Source organism: Hipposideros armiger, unplaced genomic scaffold (genome assembly GCF_001890085.2).
Source record: "Hipposideros armiger isolate ML-2016 unplaced genomic scaffold, ASM189008v1 scaffold_274, whole genome shotgun sequence".
NCBI lineage: Eukaryota > Metazoa > Chordata > Mammalia > Chiroptera > Hipposideridae > Hipposideros > Hipposideros armiger.
The window spans coordinates 1,020,151-1,037,220 of NW_017731624.1; the positions used below are offsets into that span (position 1 = coordinate 1,020,151).

The following is a 17,070-nucleotide window of genomic DNA, read 5'->3' on the forward strand; positions in this document are numbered from 1 at the left end:
GGGAAGGGGAACAGACAAGTTGCTGTTGTTTTGTTCTTCAGTCTAGTTGTGGAGGACGTTGCCCAGTGGCCCAAGTTGACACCATCATTGCGCTCTTCCCGGGCGAGGCAGATCAGTTGCTGGCTTCTGGACGGCCGCTCACGGCAGCTGCTGGCCGCTCACGCTGGCTGCTGGCTACACACGGTAGCCCATGGCAACCCACTGCCACAGGGGCTGCAGCGTACGCTGTCACCGGTGACTCATGGCATCCCAGCTCCAGGTTGAGCTGTTGTTCAGCATCTTAGCTGTGGAGGGCAGTGACACTGGCCCTCATATGTGGGATCCGAACCGGGCCCTCTTGCATCCCAAGCCAGTTCGTAACCATTGTGCCACTCGGCCGGCCCTGGATTTCCTTTTATGGGAAACAATACAGAGGGGAGATGTACCGAAAGTTGACTATTTTACATTGAGAGAGCAGCTCTAACAAAGTACCACAAACTGAGTGACTTAAGCCACAGAAATGTGTTGTCTCATAGTTCTGTAAGCTAGACATCCAAGATCAAGGTGTAGGCAGGGCTGGTTCCTTCTGAGGGCTGTTTCCTGTCTCTTAACTAGCTTCACGTGCCTCACGTGCCATCTTTGACATCCCTTGGCTTGTAGAAGCATCACCTCAACCTCTGCTTTCATGTTCACATGTCATTCTCTCTATGTGTATATCTGCCTCCATGTTTCCCTTTTATGAGGACACCAGTCCTATCGCATTAGGGCCCACCCCAATGACCTCGTTTTAAAGACTCTGTTTTTAAATAAGGTCACTTTCTGAGGTACTGGAGGCTAGAACTTCAACGTATGAATTTTGGAAGGACACAGTTCAACCCATAACATAACAGTGAGCCTGTGAATTGACATCTGAACTGAATTCAGAACCTAGAGTCCTCAAGTCAGCCTGGCAGGAGTAAAAGAATTAAAGGTGAATTTCAATAAGTCCATCCCTCTGCCTCAGTGCCTATAAGACTTCATTGTGTTACTGGAGAACTTCAGAGGAAGAGGTGCTAAGAACATTCCAGAAGACCTTGGTGAATAGTCATTTGACCGGCTCTGTTTCAGCCCCTGCCTGGGCAAATGAACCTGCAATGGTGGAGACAGACAGGGAAAAATAAAGTGAGAGAGAGAGAGAGGGAGACAAAGTGACAGAAAATAAATGTACTTCTAAGTAGAGGCAGATTCTTCATGAAGCTAATGAAAGTTAAATTTCAAGGCTTTTCGTTTAAGATCTTGTACACTTGATTTTGTACTTTTATTTTTTTTTTTTAAAGAGGGACTCTCCCTCAAATGATACAAATCCAGGCTCCTCAAAACTTGGACCTGCTCTGCCTCTAAGGAAAATACTTGGACTGTTTTTGTGTCTCAGAATGGGATATAAGAATGTTCATTCTCCTTCATGTAAAGTAAGTCCTCACTTAACATCATCACTATGTTCTGAGACTTCAGGCGAAACAACACATGATGAAACCAATTTTACCACAGGCTAATTGATATAAAGAAGAGTTAAATTCCTATGACATCTTGTCAATATTACAACGAAATGACATTGAACAAAACGACATTATTCAAGGATCTGCTGTACTTTGGAAGAAAAGGCTCACCTGGGCTTGCTACCCCAAAGTCTTGCCTAAATAAAATACCTTGGCTACTAAGCCCCACAGAAAGCCAGTAGTCATTCCTCTTGCCCCATCTGCATGGAACGGTCCTCGCTCCGTTTCTCCGTGAGTGGAAACTCCAGAGTCTTAGCAGAGCTGGGTGGTCCCTGGGCAGTTACCCCGGAAACAGGCATGGGACCAGAATGAGGGTGGCCAAAGGATGTTTTGGAGGAATTGCCACTTTGCCACCAATCCCCTGAGAAATGAGCTGACCTAGGCTGCCTGTGGAAAGAGCAGGGTGACAAGCTCCTTGACAGCTGGGCCCCAACCTCTGCCTGCAGCTTTCCCTCAGGCAGCAGGGGTGCTGGACCTGCTCAGGTCGAAGCAACCTTTACGGAAGTGCTACTCTGCACACCTACAGTTTTCATTTCTTTGGGCTTTGCCCTGCTCTCCCTTGGTTTCTGGGTTTTCCCCTCCCACAGCGTGATTGCAGAGCTGGATGCTGGCAGCACTGCCCTTGGCAGGGTTGGCTCTTCATTTGCAGGTAATTAACTTGGCAGAGATGGTGGTATTTAATAGCTAAGGTTGATTGATCAAAATGTCAATGATCTCATTTCTCAAAAATGTTTTATGTGTGTTGTATTTTTTTCTCCTAAGCACACAGTGTCTATTTGGATTTCCCTCTCTCTTAGATGAGATTTATTTGTACCATTCAGGCAGCTTATTGATGTTGTCTTCCGTAATCTATTTCACAATTCATATGCCAGTACTTCAAGAGGCCTGGGATTATGGGGCCATCACGATGAATATATTTATTGGTGTGCCACTTAGGGATTGGTCGGGACTTTTGCATGGCAAAGCCAACATTATCCAGTTCTTAAGAGGATTATGTGAAAGGGCTTAAAAAGGTTAGTCATTATTTAAGATTTCTTAATATTAATAATCAAATCAGGTGGACATTCAGTGATTGCTTAGCGATTAGATGTTATAATGTTTTGAAAACCTCACCTCAAATCAGCTAGGTATTTATGAAGTTCAATCAACCCTGTAGGCATGGCCTAAGAAACAATGATCTGTATTTCGTTAATGAAAGCTTTGCAGCATAAAGAGAAAGTGGCTTTGCTCAACTTTCTATTGACTCAAGCATAAAAGTCACAGAACATAAATGAGATCCTCAGTTGGGTATTTCTGATCTCAGGATAACAGTGGGGGCATATTATAAAGAAAAGCAGTAAAAGAGGTAGGAATGTGTAAAGGAAAATCATGACCATGGTATGTATGGCCACGACGACTCACAGACTCCACAACTTCAAGGTCATTCAGAATCCACAGCAGTTCCAAGGATTTGTTTAAACTCTTACAATAGTAGAAGCTCTGGACTCTTCCGAAGCCCCCGCTTCTCTTTGTTGGACCACCTAAGGGAAGCTCACCATCCCACTCCACCTGCAGTTCCCTGTTTGCATAGAACTTTGTTACCATTCTCCCTTTTAAGACACACACAAGCCTCTGGAATACTTATACTTGGGTCCCTGGTTTAATCAGGTGTGTCTTGGAAGGGGGTGCAGTCATGTGGTACAAAAGATGGCCATCCCACTTAAGTTATACCCAGAGGCTGTCCTTCTCAGCCAGAGGCAGTAAGTCCCTTAGGAGGGGTCAGTGGGAATGGTGGGCACTGTGATTAGCTGTTTACTTTAAATCACACACTGACCTAGACAAAACCGTTGCCCTTGATCTTTTATGCCAAGCGAGTAGCAAAGGGGACGATATAATTTATCTTCTGTCTTCTTTTAAGAGCAACTGAAGGTTGTTGGTGGTTGTGTCAATTTGTGGGACCTGTTTAGAAAGCTATAGGAATCCTCAGACTCCAAAGGAAGAAAGAATAAAGTGAGGGAAGAAAATGGTCATCCATTAGAGGGCTGATATTTGTGATATTTCGGCAGTAACATTACATAGTTAATGACTAGATGGAGGTCCCCAGGACATACAATTATTCACCACGAGGCCTCCAGCAAGACAGTTCATGGCTCCAAGCCTGGTTTACTTCTATAAAACAGGAGATGATAATAGAATATGCCACCTACATGTCTCTCCTGGGGTGTCTGAGGACAAGTTAACATTTGCACTGTGCTTTGAAATTCTGGGATGAAAGGTGTGAACAGACTACAAAGAGGCATTGTACTTGGTGATTTGCATTTGGTCAAGAACCACTTCAGATTTTTGTCTGAGGCCAAGCCTGGCAGACACTGTGGAAAAGTGGAGGGGAGGAGATAGGGGCACTAAATGTCATACCCCAAGAGCAAGGGTCTGTGGGCTGTCACCTTGGGGTAAACCCACACTAACAGAAGTTGCCTCAGGAGACTTGCTCCCTGCTAGACTGAGGGGCGTGGGAGCTGTGGCTTGACATGTTTTCGATTTGTAAAAAAAAAAAAAAAGTTTTCAAAGCAGTAAGATGGGATGCAGTACAGCTTCTACTTGGAGTCCTGGTAGAGAAGATGATGGACAACCCCAGCTCTGCCTTGCTCCTCCTGACTGCTCCTAATTCCCACTCCCACTCGTGGTGACAGCCTCTAAGCAGAGACTGGGAGATGCTCATGTGAGGGCCCATCTAGCCAGTTTCAAAAGACATCAGCCCTTAAACGATTACCAGTGCTTCCTGCCCTACATCTTTTCTTCAGCCTCTTTGATGTTTAATTTCTTCTTTAGCTCACTCCATCCACCATGAATGAAAGGGTGGCACGTGTGGTGGGCTGTTAGTAGGGGGTGGCTCGGTGTGTGGTTTGCTCTCAGCCCTAGTGCCTCCCTGGGCATGTCCCTAGGAGCTGGATATTCCCAAGTCCATGAAAAACCCAACTCTCTTCATTTGACCCCTACCTGCCTCTGAATTGGGGTCCCATGACCTTTGTCTATTTACCTCCTCCCAACCCACCAATAAAACCTTGATGACTTCGAATGCCTGGTGAATTTCATCGTTACGAGGGACATTAAGAGTTAAGAAGAGGTAGGTTTTAATCTAGGCTCCCCTCTCCCTTGCACCTCGTGTGCTTGAGAAGTGCATTTGACCTCTGAGACTGAGTTTTCTCACTTGTTAAAATGAGGCAATGTCTATCCTACCTATTTACAGGGGCATTTTGAGAATCAGATGGTTTACAGTATATGACAGCATAGTGTAAACTGTGAACTGCTATGCAAACGTTAGCGATTTTGTTGAAGGTGGTCATTAGTTCCCGGACCGGTGTGGGGTATATTGTACACACATGATAAACTGAACAGAATTTAAATTAGCTAATTAACTTGGAGTTCTAAAGTGCTTTTAATGAAGCCGTTGAGCAGCAGCAGGGCCCAAGTGCACTTATCTGAACCTCCGTGCACATGACGAGGCACGTGCTTGCCTTCAGGGACAGCAAGTGAGTGAGCCTGACTTCTGTGTGGACCCCATTTGACTCTCCGGTGATGGGTTTCCAGCTCTGGGGATCTTTCACAGGGTACCTGGTACTCTGGGGCATATGGTTGGGACTGTATTATAAGGGTAATGGAAAACCACTGGAAGGTTTAAAACAGAGGTGTAACCCTGATCTAATTGAAGTTTTAAAATCTTTCTCAGGCTGCTGTATGGAAAACGGAATGTAGGTGTTTGTACTGCTATCATTATTGTTTTCAGCTGACAAGGCTCTGAGCCCTCATCTGTGTTTGGTAATTCCCCCACCATGTGGGTGGAGGTGGGAGACTTTCCACACCATCCCCCTGCAGAAGCCACACAGGCCAGTCACTCCTTCATCCAGCTTTGATGGCTGAGGAACGGGCCTGGGTGCTCCAACAGGGACTATAAATCGAATTCTAATGAGACAAAGACCTGGGACAAAGAAGAGGGGCCAGGCCAGGGGCCAGTGGAGCCTAGAACCTAGTGCCACCAGGGGGCCCCTGCTGGAGACACATTCAGGTACAACAGGGGCAGCCTCACATCCTGATCAAGTTCATCCTGCACCGTGATTTTACTGTAGTGGCTCCTCAGCCCCTCTGGGTTCCTGCTTCTTTTTCTAGGCTAGTTCTCATCAATTCTGTGAACTTCGCAAGAGATTTTCAATAATCCTCTTTCTGCTTAACTGGAGTTAGTGTGTTTTGTTTGTTTGTAATCAAGAATGCTTACATGTTTAGAGAGAAGGGGTGACAGTGAAGAGACTGCTTAGATTCCTTCACAGTCAGCCAGTGAGAAAGGATGGTGGCTTGGGTTGAGCAGGGTGGTGCAGGTGGGCAAAGTGAATGGAATGAATTTAGGATGGTGTTGGAGGAAGAGTCACCAGAATTTCCTGGTAGCTCATATGTTGTAAGGAGCAAAGAGGAATCAAGGGAAACTAGATATTTGGCTTGAAAATGTTTATGCATGTTTGTGGAAACCTTAGAAAAAGTCTGGAAGGAAAGGCAGTAAATGTTTATCAGGCCTTAGCTCTGGCAGGTTGCCTGGGGCTGTGGTAAGGGCAGAGGCTTTACTTCATATTTTATACACAAGAATATGATTTATGTTGTACTTCATATTTTATATTTTAAAAAGGTAGCATTTGGGTGTTTGTTTTTTATATTGTTCTGTATTTTGTAAATAAAATGTAAAAACTACTTTTAAGAGAAACCTTTGGAAAGTTTGGGGAGATATTAGAATCATGGCAGAATTAAATTAATGGAGAATATTTGGGTCTATTGAAAAGTTGAGGAAAAAAATAAAGAGGCTTTCTCCTGGCTAAATAAAAGAAATGCTGGGGGCCGGCTGAGTGGCTCAGTTGGTTAAGAACACAACGTCTGAGTAACAGGGTTGCTGGTTTGATTCCCACATGGGCCAGTGAGCTGTGCCCAAGTTGAGATGCCAACAGGTGGCAGGATGGGTCAGCTGGTGAGAGCACGTGCTCCTAACAACAAGGTTGCCGGTTTGACTCCCACATGGATGGTGGGTTATGCCCACCCTCAACTAAGATTGAACACAGCACCTTGAGCTGAGTGGCCATGAGCTGCCGACCGGCGGCTGTATGGCGACTGGACTTGGAGCTGAGCTAGCTGTGCCCTCCACAACTAAGACTGAAGGACAACAACTTGTCTGTTCCCCTTCCCCAATTCCCCAATAAAATCTTTAAAAAAAGAAAGAAAGAAAGAAAGAAAGAAAGAAAGAAATGCTGCTATTACAAAGGGAAAATAAAAGATAAGGCACATAGGAAGATTCTAGTACAGAAGTCATCAATCATTTTACTCTGCCATGGAAGTTTGCACAACCAAGTGGCAGAGGACCACATCTCTTTAAATAGCATTAATTACATCTTTCGAAGTAAAGCTGTGCTGAATCCAAAGCTATGTAGACTTGAGACCAGAGAGTTAGCAGCTATGGGAGTTTACCTACACCAGAGATCAGGCATTCCTGAGAAAGTTTGTGAGGAGACTGGCTGGTCTTGCCCTTCCTCGAATTCTAGGCTTGGGAGGGGTGGTCTGGGAGAGAAGGGCTTGGCTGAGGGCAGTGAGGTTAGAGCAGATCAGGCTGTCAAAACCAAGAGGTTTGGTTATGACTCAAAGCTGAGTTTAAATCCTGAATCAGTCTGCCCGCCAATTTGTTCATTCCAAGTCCTGGTTGCCAAATGCTGGGGGTGAACCCCAAGCAAAGCCAAATCCAGGTGGGTAAATGGCCAAAAAGCCAAGGTAAGCACAAGTGGTAGGGGCTGCTCAGAGGACCCCAAAGCTGGCTTGGAGTTGGTGAGTGCCGGTATTCGGTCATGGGGGTAAGTGTGTCTTGGGTGGTGAAGAATTCTTGAGAGGAAAGAATACCCTTTCTAGGTCCCACGGAGTCTTCTGAGATCCAGACACCACCTATAGCTGAGAGAAGTAGGGACATAAATCCGGCAGATTTTATTCTAAGATTCAATTTATCCATCTATCCACTCATCCATGTAGCAGTACCATATTATTTTAAAAAAAACCTTTAACATATACCCACATCATTAATTCAAATTGAGTTTGGGAAAAACATATGCAAAAAAAAGCATTTCTTTTTTGACTTTCAAATAAGGTGCAGGGGTAATGAAATTGAGGCTTACGAAAGTTATTAACTAGAGTTTTTTTGGGGGGGTCAGCTTTTAAGAAAAGATAAGGATAAATTGTAAGTAGCACAAAAATATTTACATCAAATGAGTACTTCTACAGTTCTTTAAATATGTGTTTCTTCAAGTAGGCGAAACAAAATTGGAATGGGATTTTGGCTATTCTCATTTGCTTAGCAAACCTTTTCTTCACAGATAGCATAAAGCTAACCTTTATCCCAGACAATGTCTGAATTAGCATATATCTCAAACTGATAGATTTCATGAGAATTGTTTCTATTAACTCCATCCCAATAAGGATGGTATAGTACCCGGAAGAAAAAAATATAAATTTATACTGGTGTACATAAAAACTTATAACTTAAGTTGCCTGATGTTTTGAATTATTTCAATTTGTCTCCACCAGAGTGGGTACATCAGAGTTGACAAGATTTAGAAATATCCGAATAAAACTGTAAAGTTGAAAACATGACCATACAGTCAGTAGGCCTCACTCCAGAAGTTTCATTTGAGTTACAGAGGGCGGTGGTGATGAGAATCACGTTCAGAAGAACATCTAGGTTTCAGAGTTCCCTGAAATAAAGACACCATTTTATATGGTGCATCCCCAGTGGCTCAAGTTCACCCCATGATTAATTACTATCCTCTTTGCCTGGTGTTAATAAGCCTTTCCAAGGAGCCAAGCCCCTCCCCTCCCCCAACTCTGAAGGTATTCATCTTCAAGCACAGCACTGTGTTTATCGACCACAAAAAAATAGCTACTCTGGAGGCCTGCCAGGGCTGACTCTCTCACTTGTTCGCTTTGCATCTTTTCGCCGGCCTCTTTATCTCACACTCTTCCCCCACGTGCTATATCTGTTCAGGCTGTAAACAGACACACTTATTCACCTAAACCCAGAGAGTTTAGCAAAAAACAAGTCCATGCTTGCGGGGAGCTTAGGAAGTGGCAGCCCAGGAACGAGGAGAGCAGGAAAGAGGCTCTGGTGGCTGCTAGCCACGAGCTTTCTGTTTTCTGCTATGCCAGATGGTTTCCAACCCCCTTTCAGTTCCAGAACAGCCTAAAGCCCAGGGTGGGCAGCCTGCCTACCCGGAGTGACATCTGTGTTTCTAGGAAGTTTCTCTTCGGCTCCCAGACACATCCGACCCTTTCTGCTCAGGCCTAAGAGCAGTGGTGTGGGGAGCCTGGCCTTGAGCTGATGTGGTAATCCTCCTTAAAATGCAAATCCCACTGGGAGAGGGGACCCAGTGCAGCTCTACCTCCTCTGCCCTGGAGGGAGAGTGAGTTTCTGGACCCGGGAGAGCACCACCTCGCTTGGATTCCGTGGGCCTAGAATGCGGACGGGCGAGCTCGCCTGAGCGCAGGGTCAGTGAACAGCGGTTCAGGTGGCGGCTGTTGAAATTAATTGCGGTCCCCTGGAAAGGCACGTGCAGGGAAAGCTCTGAGGCACGCCTCCTCCTAACCCTCCCATGACAGCTCGGGTCCAGCTTCCCATTGTTCCCAGTTAGCTTTTCCTAGACTGTCTTCTCACAAAATGGTAGGAAGAGATTGTGTTTGTCACCTCTGTATTCTCAATGCCCAGCACAATGTCTCCAACTTAATATAAGGCCCTTAAGGACTATGTGTAGAATGAATGAATGAATGAATGAATGAATGAATGAATGAATGAATGACATGTTGGCTTGGACCTCCCACATCAAGAACGACGTTTAATAAGCTCCCAGCATGCTCATAAAGCCTGGCCACCTGGAGTAGTGACATTGGCTGTCCCCTTCTTCAAACTTGCAGAAGACGTCTGAATCTGCCTTTTGCACAATAGCACTGGGGCTCTTTGCAGCCCTCTGGGGGCTGTGCCAGGGCAGCTGCTTTCCCACCCTGCTTACTCCCCGGTTGAGTCTGCTTTTTTTCCAAACCTTTCCACCTGGCTCATAGCCAGGGTGGCCTCTAAGTCACACTCAGAATTTCCATGACAGTAAATAGACCAAATGAAGCTCTTTCCAGCCCCTGAAAGCAGTCTCTTCCAAGCCTGCCGTGTCTGGCAGCATTTTTGTTCGCCCCATTTTGATACAGGCCTGTGGAAGGTCAACGACTCCTTTAAAAATAAGGAAAACATGGACAAGTGCCCAGTTCCTAACCTGCTGACAGTGCAGTTCTCTGCAGCAGCCCACAGTTCCCCGCTGAAGCCTTCACAGCGATTTCTCACAGAGGTCTGCAATCTATTATGCTCCAGTTGACTGCTGCATTCAAATGTAAAAACAGATCCTTGGATCAACACCCTATAAAAAGCCAAGAAAAATGTGGTAGTGTTCTTTCCTGGCTTGAGCCAAGGGCTTTCTAAGGGAGGAATCTTTTGCAAGCCTGCAGCCCTGTACCTGTGTGGTTTTCAGGGTAACTTGATCCGTTCAGGATTCCTGCAAGACGCGGAGGTTTCAGGTATTAGCACCCTCATTGTGCAGACGAGGAGCGAAAGACGCCGCAGGGAGTCGTCGCCAAATTATGTTCAGAGAGTCAGGGCTCTGAGGGGGAGACACCTTGCGGTCTTCCATTTCATCCCGCTCCCTCCTGCTTCCAATCTGGGCTAAACCATTCTGGGAGATGGCACTTTAAAATCTCTGCTCAAAACATGCTCCCCAGCTAAAATACAGCTGCCTTCTTAAAATAAAACAAGCAGGCTGCCCAGAGATCCTGGCCAAGCCCAAGCGAAAACAGTTTTTTGCCTCCCTGGACATTGCCTTGTCATTGGTGCCTAAAACCCACACACATACAAAAATGTTCACTGAGTGGGATTAATTGGGATAGCTGAATGTTTGGTTGGGGGGGGGGACCCTTATTCTCTTGCCTGTCAGCTTGTCACCTTTCTCCCCTCCCGTTGGTCCCTCCCCTCCCCCCAAAAATGCCTTGGGGCTGCCAGGAGTGTGAAATGTCAGGAATAGTTGGACAACCAGTTTTAATCTGTTTTGCTGGACTGTAACTTTTGCTGGTGTCGCACTGGCATTGGCCACGACTGTGCATTCCTCCCCCAGAGGACGGCCAAATTGCTGTTCCTATTCTATCTGCTTCGTTTGTTCACCTATTGGCAATTACCTTGCTGAGATCATTGTTTTTCTCTTCTGTATTTTTAGCTCAGTATGAACCTTGCAGCAGGATGACTATCTCAGACCCAGTCTTTGCTTTTCAGAGTGTAGCAAGCCTTGTTCTGGCTGAGTGTGTGGAAGTCACTTCCACTGTGCAATGAGAAGATTTATTTTATGCGTGCTTTGGCCAAATATATGTGGAGACTTTGCTTTTTTTTTTTTGTCTGTGAGCTCATACGCTGCTAGGTATATGTTTATCTGGATAAACATACTCACACGTAGTGCATGCACACACATGCACGTAATTCTCCCTAGTTTAATTTTGATCTAAATGGAATCAACCTTAAGTATGAATTACTTGGTCTAAAATTTGGATTCATTCACTGACTCATCCTTGGGCCATGGTTAAGTATCGGTGTCTATACTATATTCATTCCCTGTGCTTAGCATAGTACCTGGCACAAGCTAGCCACTCAATACCCGTTGAATGAATAAAGGGACAAATAGAAAAATAGTCTCCAGATCCATCTGGGAGAAAATCTAAAAAGGGTATATTTGTCAGATTTGTCTTTTGACAAGTCTTCTGACCTTGACTTTGGGGAATTAGGGGCAAAGGAGCTATTGCCATGTGCCTATTCCAGGTCAGCACAAAGCTGTGTCTTTCTTGACATTTAGGTTTCAATTCAACTATCCGCTCGCAATCTTTCCTGACTACCTTGTCAAAAGAAGCTTTCCTACCACCCATTCCATCACTTTCTCTCACATCACCCTGCTTAATTACCTTTATAGCCCTTTACCCCACCCGAAATGATTGTATCTTTCTGTTTGCTTATTTATGGTCTGCATTTACTCTTTTTACAAAAGCTATTTCATGTCGTTTTTCTTTTTTTATTTTGATATCCTCAGTGCTTAGATCAGTGTCTATCGAGGAGTAGTTCTTCAATGTAGATTTATTCAGTGGCTAAGTAAAGAATCCTCCTCTGCCCAGTCACAGAAGCCTGGAGGGAGCAATTAGTAGGAAGTAGGTCTAAAACTGATAGTTCAGCTTCTCTCAAATCCCTCCTTTCCCTTCACCTGCATCCCTGGCTGGACCTGGGAGTGCCTCACGCTCTCTGTCCTTGAATGTCCAGTTTTCCCCTCCAAGCACCTGGTGTGGATCTCCAGTGGCCTTGCTGTCTGACCTCCACAGCTCCTTCCTGGTGAGGTGGGCTGGGAATTGTGTGCCTCTAACATGTGGACACCACCGCTCCCATCAGCGTTACTGCTGAGCTGAGCCTTCCCTGTCCCGCTCACTGCCTTAAAGCTGTCAGCCCTTTCCCTCCCTCACAGCGGGCACATGTGGAAATGGCGCTCTCACACGCTGTGGCCTCTGGGTGGAATAGTTTAGCTCTCAAATCTGCCTCAGGCGCATTCCTCATCTTCCTGCCATCTGTCTCCTTGAACTGCTTTCCCACTTCAGTTCCTACAAAGGCCTCCAGCTTTGACCTCTGGCTTCTTTCCTGGACCACAGTTAGGACTCTCCCTCCGGCCACAATGTGGTCAGCTGACCTAGGTTAAATGGCCTGGGCTTTCCAGCCTGGACCCGCTGATGTCCCACTCCAGTGGGTAATTGCGTTGAACCACCCCCTGCCTCTTCTAGGTTTTCTTCAGTTCCCTTGCTCACAGTAGTGCTTGTCCCTCCGCATTGGCTCTTTACGCTCAGTGTTACCCTCATTTCAGTGGGCACCAGATTGGGTAACTTTATTTCTTATGAAATGATCATGATAATACATGCCATTTATTGGGCGCTTTCTATGTGCCAAGTATGGTGAAAAGCACTTTATGTTTAATTATCTCAAAAGATTTTTGAGTTATGTGTCAGTGTGTTAGTTTGCTCAGGCTGCCATAACAAAATACCACAGACTTCATGGCTTAAACAACAGAAACTTACTTCTCACAACTATGGAGGCTGGTGAGTCCAAGATCAAGGTGCTGGCCAGGTAGATTTCATTCCAAGCCCTCATCTCTTGGCTTGCAGGCAGCTACCATTGCTATGTTCTTAGATGGTGGGAGGAGAGAGCTAGCTCTCTGGTGTTTCTTCTTATAAGGACACTAATATTATGGGATCAGGGCCCCACCTTATGCCCTTTTAACCTTAATTACTTCCTTACTTCAAATACAGTCACACTGTGGGTTTGGGCTTCAACATATAAATTTGAGGGAGACACATACATTTAGTCCATAACAGTCAATAAGCTATTAATAATTTTAGGTTCAGAGACATTAAATAGTTTCTCCAAGGTTATACAACTAGTAAATGCCAGAGTTAGGATTTGAACTCAGGCCTGCCTAGCTTCAGGACTAAGTGTAATCACTTTCCTATGCTGTCTTTCTACACTATGCCTTTGCTTGTACCTCTTCATTACTTGGCACTTCCTATACTTGCTCTGGACTTAGACGGTTGTGAGTTCAAATCTCCACTATGCAACACAGGTTCTAAAATCTTAGGTGAATAATTTCCCTCGTATTCCAGGATGTAGCCTGGAAAATTTAAGAATATACTTGGCCTTTCTTTGCATTTAAATCTCATCTCTGCCTAGACATTATTGCTTCTGTAAGGTTAATAGTAATGATAGCTATCCCTACTGTTATCAGCTACTACTGTTGATTCTTTGTTACTACTATGCCCTCTTCTCCTCACTGTGTCAGATTACTTTACATACATTATTTCTATTTAGCCTCTACAACTTTGTAAGGTGGACGTTGGTAACAGAATCACAGAGAAGCTAAACAAACTGTTGAAGATCATCATCTAGAGAGTGACCTAGTCAGGGGTGAATACAAATCTGCCTAATTCTAAAGTCTGCTCTCCTTCCCTGGACATGCTTAGATTTGGGCTGTTGGACTGATAGAATCGTTTCCACCCCATTCTTCTCTACACATAACTTCCCATTAGCACGCTATCATCAAGTAGCAAAGGCAACCTGAAATGTATTTAAGAGTTTAAAGGAAATTGAAATTATATGATTCCCCTCAAAATTGGAAGACCCACAGTGGTAGCATTGAGTGGTAGGGTCCTGGCCTAGACAAGATTTGTTTTATGTTGTCATGGGGTATGAGGTCAGATACCAGAAGAGGTCAGAGAAGGAGACTGTATTTTCATTTGATAATGGTGGCACGTCTTGACGCTCGCCTCTGATTGTTCTGGATGAGCTTTCTGTAGTGGGATGAGAAGGTAAAATTCTATTCCAGGTGAACCACACCAACTGCTGGAACCTTTACTGGATCATCTCCGAATACAGGGAAATAAGGACTACAGTCAACATCCTGGAAACCCTGAGAGTCATTTAAAATGATGTTGTCTAGGCAGGAGAGGCAATTTGTGGCACCATGTGTACCTCTTTTGCCCTTGCCACCATTCCTCTCCGCAGGGACCAGGTGTGCTGCCTGTATTGCAGAGGGCGGAGCTTAGGTGCTCACATACGCTTCTGGGACCCTCTGCTTTCTCTGAAAGAGGTTGAGTTTCCTTAAACGTTTTTCATAAAGAGGTCAATAGCAAGGAGGAATTGTGATTGGTTTCCCCTGCCTCAATTTTCATTGGTTTTATATTATTTTCCATTTATGAATAGAGGGCTTAATACCTCTCACTGAAAATGATCTTTTGGGGAAATGTGATTTTCAATATCATGAGGGTGGGAGGAGACTGTGACATCCTCTCTTATTAGAATTGCCTGGGAGGCATCTAAAATTAGTATACACCTTTCTCTTTCTCTTGGGGGAACATTTCTTCAGTTGACACTCACTTCATCCATTGTGAAGCAATATTACACGTAGGAGTGTTTGGGGACAGCCATTAGATGTGTTGCGATGGAGGAAAAGAAGAAAATATATTGGTCTAACTTTTGCATTCCTTGGGGTACCACAGGTCAATACAGTTGTTATTAAATAAATATTTGTTAAATAAATATGTAAAGATCAAGAAATGTCTTCTTCTGGGAAAGTTCCAGCATCTTATTGCATGCCTCAGTAAGTTCTGGTGGTCTGGGTCCTGGTACTGTGGCTTGCTGGTGGACACATAAGCCAACAGATGCTATTCAGTTTAGAGACTTGATGAGATTCAGGCTTCCTCTGGGATTTGGGTGACAAAATACAGCATGATGTTGGTGAGGAAGTTCAGTCTGGCACCTGGTAGACTAGAGACTTTGAGAGTGAGAGCCTCCAGACATAACTCCTTGGCATGGACCCTGATGTTTTCAAGCTGGGCAGAGCTAAGAGTGGGTTTCTGTTGGGGATGTTCTGGACAGTAGTAGCATGGACATGAGGAAGAATAAGCAAGAGAGGAAGAGCACTGTGGATATTGAGGTTGGCAGGTTGGTTGTGGGCATGTGCGGTCCTACAGACATTCTCATAAGTAAGGAGGGCAAGTTGGGTGGGTGCCACTGCCATGCAGCCAGAAATGATCAAAACAGCATACACTATGGCTACATAAAAATATGCCATGCCAAGTGACACTGAATGGCTAGTGTTTCAATCCAGAAATGTTTGAGTATTAGTCTTGTGCTTTGAACCATCCCAACCGTTGTACTATCAGGGTGCAGATTTGCTGTAGACCTCCCTCCGCATATTGAAGCCTGAGCTACTCCCGCCATGTTGCGTCCAGATGATTCCTTCCAGCAATTTTCATTGAAAGGCTCTATTTGGTCTCCCTTCTTAGATATTTCCTTTCCAAGGACCACTGTCATGACGCCTTTCAACAATGTCTTCTGTACTTGGCTCCTTCACTCTTTCCTCCCTTTCCCTTAGCTTGGCCTCCCTACCCAAACCACATTCCCATCCCAGTGTTGGGCATATTTCAACCTGTAGAGACAAGAAAGGAGGGGAGGGAGAAGAAGCTGACAGGAGTCTTTGCCACCAGCTCACATTCTGACAAAAGGGCAAGTCACAACTTTTCTAGACTTCCTTCTGTGTTCTAATCTGTGCCCTGAGGACCAGAATGGTGAGTTACTGCATTGAGGTTTTATGAAGAAATGCCATTAAAAAGCCAATAAAACCATTCTGAGTTGTGCAGGGTTGTGTCCAGGGCCAGTGATCCTTGTAGCCTTTCTGTCATACAGATCATGCATGTAGGGCAGGTGCCGGAGTGCCAGGAGAGATGGGAGGAGGTGCCACTGGGATTGGAGCAGGCAGCAGGTTTGGAACCATTGCCAGCTCCATGAAGTTTCCTGGGATGTCCTGACAGCAAGACAAAGGTTAAAGAACGAGCATTAATTCTGCAAACATCTAAATTGAGCACCATGTGCAGACTTTGCAAATGAGAAAGAGTGTGGGCTTTAGATTCAGCAAGAGCAAAGTTTAAGTTGTGGTTCAAACACGAGCTTTGGGCAAGTTACCTTTTCTGAGTTTCATTTTCCTTATTGGTAAGATGGGGATTAAACAGGACCCATCTAAAAGGGGTGCTGTGAGAATTTAAAGTGCTAACACATCTAAAACAATCAACACACAGTTGTGAATCAATTATTTTTGGTTCTCTTGGCCTTGTTTGTTGTTCTGCTTTTTGTGGTTTATTCTGAAAATTTTTTTGAAAGAATCAAAATAAAGAATAAAAGATCAAATACAGAAACTGAATTTTGGCAATATGCAAACCATTGTACCTGCATGAGTGGTGAAGTGATGGGAAAAACCGTCATCCTTGACCTTAAAAAACACTCACATTTTAGTGTTCTGTGATACTAACAAAGAACCTGGAAGGATATTGTGATGCTTACAGATCAGCACCCACACAGATAAGTATGGTCTTCTTTTGAAGCAAAGGAAACTAGAAATTAGAAACACAGGATGCTGAAGTTGGAAGAGGCATGGTAATCTTACAGATAGAAAAAAGTCAAGCCCTGGGCAGGGGGAGCGACCTGTCCAGAGTCACCTACCTGGATGTAAGTTGCAAAACCAGGGCTTGAACCTTGATCTCCTGACCCTCCGTTTACCCTGAGGCTCATATTTGACACGGAGGTTGCATGTGTGACTACAGAAATGTGGAGTAATAGGCATTTCTGCTGCCTTGGATTTCTTGTCACTGTAACACAAAATTGCAATTTGGAAAAGTACTAATAGCCAGGCTGGTTGAATGAGGACATTTGAGTTCCTAAAAGATGACGTGAGTCCAATCCCCAAATGAAATGGACTAATCTTTCCTCCATGGTGTAGGTGAGTGGGGGGCTGCACCAGCCACCTGGCGTTGCCTTGTTGGAGCATCATACATTCAGAAGTGTGGAGAGGGCCTGTGTGCCTCTCAGATCCAATCTCCCCGCTGCTCCCCTTGGCGGTGCAGGCAGACC

General features: G+C 44.9%; 1 long non-coding RNA gene across 2 annotated transcripts; it reads right to left on the reverse strand.

The window, feature by feature from the left end:
* Positions 1-317: 317 nt before the first annotated feature.
* LOC109390533 (uncharacterized) lies at positions 318-10,298 on the reverse strand. 2 transcript variants are annotated; one of them, XR_002125596.1, is made up of 3 exons: positions 10,058-10,295; positions 9,821-9,961; positions 318-1,107 (listed from the first exon to the last, which is right to left on the reverse strand). It is a non-coding gene; the product is annotated as an uncharacterized LOC109390533 (long non-coding RNA). The 2 variants fall into 2 exon arrangements; XR_002125597.1 differs by lacking the exon at positions 318-1,107 and adding an exon at positions 6,850-7,463 and having other exon boundaries at positions 10,058-10,298.
* Between the last annotated feature and the right edge of the window lie 6,772 nt (positions 10,299-17,070).